A 5,629-nucleotide genomic window follows, 5' to 3' on the forward strand; every position below is an offset into this window, starting at 1 on the left:
CGAGACATTGCAGTTATGTAATGGGGGAGGGGCGGCATCTGACAACCCACAGTGCCACGTTACTGACACCTCATCAGAGACACGGAGACCTGCGAGCACCACGTGACTGACACCTCATCATAGACGCGGAGACCTGCGAGCACCACGTCACTGACACCTCATCATAGAGACCTGCGAGCACCACGTCACTGACACCTCATCATAGACACGGAGACCTGCGAGCGCCACGTCACTGACACCTCATCATAGACACGGAGACCTGCGAGCGCCACGTCACTGACACCTCATCATAGACACGGAGACCTGCGAGCGCCACGTCACTGACACCTCATCATAGACACGGAGACCTGCGAGCGCCACGTCACTGACACCTCATCATAGACACGGAGACCTGCGAGCACCACGTCACTGACTCCTCATCATAGACACGGAGACCTGCGAGCACCACGTCACTGACACCTCATCATAGACACGGAGACCTGCGAGCACCACGTCACTGACTCCTCATCATAGACACGGAGACCTGCGAGCACCACGTCACTGACTCCTCATCATAGACACGGAGACCTGCGAGCACCACGTCACTGACACCTCATCATAGACACGGAGACCTGCGAGCGCCACGTCACTGACACCTCATCATAGACACGGAGACCTGCGAGCGCCACGTCACTGACACCTCATCATAGACACGGAGACCTGCGAGCGCCACGTCACTGACACCTCATCATAGACACGGAGACCTGCGAGCACCACGTCACTGACACCTCATCATAGACGCGGAGACCTGCGAGCGCCACGTCACTGACACCTCATCATAGACGCGGAGACCTGCGAGCGCCACGTCACTGACACCTCATCATAGACGCGGAGACCTGCGAGCGCCACGTCACTGACACCTCATCATAGACGCGGAGACCTGCGAGCACCACGTCACTGACTCCTCATCATAGACGCGGAGACCTGCGAGCACCACGTCACTGACTCCTCATCATAGACGCGGAGACCTGTGAGCACCACGTCACTGACACCTCATCATAGACACGGAGACCTGCGAGCACCACGTCACTGACACCTCATCATAGACACGGAGACCTGTGAGCACCACGTCACTGACACCTCATCATAGACACGGAGACCTGCGAGCACCACGTCACTGACTCCTCATCATAGACGCGGAGTGACATCACAAAGTGCCGGTAACACACAGGTTGACATTACAAAGCTCAGATAACCCATTGTATGGTATCATAGCACAGCAATAACACACAGGACCACAGGGTGTCATTATTCAGGGAGGTGTCAGTTATGCCCTATGAAGCATCGCTGTCAGAAGCCATGATTATTTATATAGCACCATCATATTCCACGGCGTTACAGATAGCATCAACACTGTCCCCATTGGGGCTCACAATCTAAACTCCTTAGCAGTATTGTGACGACACAGCATCTAGTCTTAGTTATGCCAGACGTATATTTTCAGTAGACATAGACTGTTGTTGATATGAGTCTGAACGTATGTCTTTGGAGTGTGGGAGGAAACCCACGCAAACACGGGGAGAACATACAAACTCCTTGCAGATGTTGTCCTTGGTAGGATTTAAACCCAGGACCCCAGCAGTGCAACGCAACAGTGCTAACCACTGATCTGCCCTAACCACTGAGCCACCATGCTGCCCTATACAGTACAGTGCTAACCACTGAGCCACTATACTGCCCTATACAGTACAGTGCTAGCCAGTGAGCCATCATGCTGCCTTATACAGTACAGTGCTAACCACTGAGCTACCGTGCTGCCGTATATACAGTACAGTGCTAACCACTGAGCCACCGTGCTGCCCTACTTACAGTACAGTGCTAACCACTGAGCCACCGTGCTTCCTATATACAGTACAGTGCTAACCACTGAGCCACCATGTTGTCCTATATACAGTACAGTGCTGATCACTGAGCCACCATGCTGCCCTATATGTAGTACAGTGTTAACCACTAAGCCACCATGCTGCCCTATCTATAGTACAGTGCTAACCACTGATCCACCATGCTGCTCTGTATAGAGTACAGGGCTAGCCACCGTGCTGCCGTGCATATACAGTACAGTGCTAACCACTGAGCCACCATGCTGCCCTAGTTACAGTACAGTGCTAACCACCGTGCCACTGTATAAACAGTACAGTGCTAACCACTGAGCCACCATGCTACCTGATACATACGACAGTACGAGTTACCAAAGACTCTGAGGTCAGCTCAAAAATACCCAAGCACCTCATTTAAATAAAAGCAGATTTAGGTTAAGTTTACACGATGCGTTTTCGCGGCGGTTTTCCCGCTGCAGAAACACTGCGAAGGCGCTTGTTAATAGGTCTGCCAGGTATAGCAATGTGAATCCGGATGTGCTGTGCACATGATGCAGAAATTTCCGCTCCGGATTCGCATTACGGTAAAAATCGCGGCATCACCATTGTTTGGGCGTTTCCGCCGCGAATTCGCAACCATTGACTTGCATAGAATCGCAGCAAACCCGCAGGTATAATATCTATACCTGCGGATATGCTGCGTTTCAATGAAAGTCAATGGGCGCGAAATCGAGTATATTAATATCAGCCCGCAGCTGTGTAGTTTAGCCTTTGCTGGTTAGATTTTATAGGGGGACACCACATCAATTTTTTTCTGGGGTCCCCTTGTAATCTAGGCAGTAAAGGCTAAACAAACAGCTGTGGGCTGATATTAATAGCCAGGGAACACTGTTGGTTAATGGCCCCTTCCCCGGCTACTAATATCAGCCCCCAGTGGTCAGCTTTCCCTCTGCTGGTTATAAAAATGACACAGGAGCCCACGCCATTTTTTTTAATTTTAGGCTCTGTGCCCACGATCCGGACGTAGCAGCGCTTTGGACGCATATTTTTTGCTGCGTCCAAAACGTTGCATTCTATTGAACGCAATTAAATACACGTGTTCACTGAACCATGCGGATTTACCGCACTCAATACATTCTAGTGGTCAAATTTCTGTTGCGGAGACTAGCGACTCAGCAAGAGAATTTGACATGCTGCGATCCTGAAAGACGCGCCGCATGTCCGTGTCCACGGGTGATTCGCAGCCTCAGATGCACGGATAGCGGACATAGGATTTCTAGAGATCCCATCTATAATATAACCGGGGATGCGGGTCTCTGTCCGAAGCCTCGATAGACTGCGCATGCGTGACGCGCAGTCTGGCTCCAGACAGAAGACCGCATCCAGCCGTTACAAGTAAGAGGAGGTGTATGGCGTCGGAGATCGCCAGGTATGTGTAGGCACTGAACGCACACTGCGATCTCCGGCGCCATACTTACTTACCTGACCGGGAAGAGCGTTGCCGCGGCGCCTCTCTTCAGCGGAGACCGGGGGCAGAGTGAGACGTCGGATCGGCGCGTGCGCATAGCGCTATCCGGCGCCATTTTACTGAAGACACATTTACAGTGTGTCTTCAGCAAAATGGCGCCGGACAGCGCGGTGCTCTGGGGCCGCACTCCTCCCCTGGCCTCCGGCAGAACAGGACGCTGGAGTACAGAGAAGAAAGGTAAGTATAAGTGTTTATTTTTTGGGGGCTGTGTGTATAGTGGGGGGGTGAGGGGGCCACGCATACCGGGATTAGGGGAGCCATGCATACCAGAATAGGGATGAGGGGAGCCACGCATACCGGGATTGGGGATGAGGGGTGCCATGCATACCAGAATAGGGATGAGGGGTGCCATGCATACCAGAATAGGGATGAGGGGTGCCATGCATACCAGAATAGTGATGAGGGGAGCCATGCATACCAGAATAGGGATGAGGGGTGCCACGTATACCGGGATTGGGGATGAGGGGTGCCACGCATACCAGAATAGGGATGAGGGGTGCCATGCATACCAGAATAGGGATGAGGGGTGCCATGCATACCAGAATAGTGATGAGGGGAGCCATGCATACCAGAATAGGGATGAGGGGTGCCACGCATACTGGGATTGGGGATGAGGGGTGCCACGCATACCGGGATTGGGGATGAGGGGTGCCACGCATACCAGAATAGGGATGAGGAGTGCCACCCATACCAGGATTGGGGATGAGGGGTGCCATGCATACCAGGATTGGGGATGAGGGGTGCCATGCATACCGGGATTGGGGATGAGGGGTGACACGCATACCAGGATTGGGGATGAGGGGAGCCATGCATATCAGAATAGGGATGAGGGGTGACACGCATACCGGGATTGGGGATGAGGGGCGCCATGCATACCAGGATTGGGGATGAGGGGTGCCATGCATACCGGGATTGGGGATGAGGGGTGACACGCATACCAGGATTGGGGATGAGGGGAGCCATGCATATCAGAATAGGGATGAGGGGTGACACGCATACCGGGATTGGGGATGAGGGGTGACGCATACCGGGATTGGGGATGAGGGGTGCCACGCATACCAGGATTGGGGATGAGGGGTGCCACGCATACCGGGATTGGGGATGAGGGGTGACACGCATACCGGGATTGGGGATGAGGGGTACCATGCATACCGGGATTGGGGATGAGGGGTACCATGCATACCGGGATTGGGGATGAGGGGTGCCACGCATACCGGGATTGGGGATGAGGGGTGCCACGCATACCGGGGTTGGGGATGAGGGGTGCCACGCATACCGGGGTTGGGAATGAGGGGTGCCACGCATACCAGAATAGGGATGAGGGATGCCACGCATACCGGGATTGGGGATGAGGGGTGCCACGCATACCGGGATTGGGGATGAGGGGTGCCACGCATACCAGAATAGGGATGAGGGATGCCACCCATACCAGGATTGGGGATGAGGGGTGCCACGCATACCGGGATTGGGGATGAGGGGTGACACGCATACCAGGATTGGGGATGAGGGGAGCCATGCATATCAGAATAGGGATGAGGGGTGCCACGCATACCGGGATTGGGGATGAGGGGTACCACGCATACCGGGATTGGGGATGAGGGGTGCCACGCATACCGGGATTGGGGATGAGGGGTGCCACACATACCGGGATTGGGGATGAGGGGTGCCACGCATACCGGGATTGGGGATGAGGGGTGCCACACATACCGGGATTGGGGATGAGGGGTGCCACGCATACCGGGATTGGGGATGAGGGGTGCCACGCATACCAGGATTGGGGATGAGGGGTGCCACCCATACCAGGATTGGGGATGAGGGGTGCCACGCATACCGGGATTGGGGATGAGGGGTGCCACGCATACCAGAATAGGGATGAGGGGTGACACGCATACCAGGATTGGGGATGAGGGAAGCCATGCATATCAGAATAGGGATGAGGGGTGCCACGCATACCGGGATTGGGGATGAGGGGTGCCACGCATACCGGGATTGGGGATGAGGAGTACCATGCATACCGGGATTGGGGATGAGGGGTGCCACGCATACCGGGATTGGGGATGGGTAGCACGCATACCGGGATTGGGGATGAGGGGTGCCACGCATATCGGGATTGGGGATGAGGGGTGACACGCATACCGGGATTGGGGATGAGGGGTGACACGCATACCGGGATTGGGGGTGAGGGGTACCACGCATACCGGGATTGGGGATGAGGGGTACCACGCATACCGGGATTGGGGATGAG

This window comes from Phyllobates terribilis, unplaced genomic scaffold (genome assembly GCF_046119375.1).
Source record: "Phyllobates terribilis strain yellow unplaced genomic scaffold, ASM4611937v1 Scaffold_12__6_contigs__length_324123572, whole genome shotgun sequence".
Classification (NCBI taxonomy): domain Eukaryota; kingdom Metazoa; phylum Chordata; class Amphibia; order Anura; family Dendrobatidae; genus Phyllobates; species Phyllobates terribilis.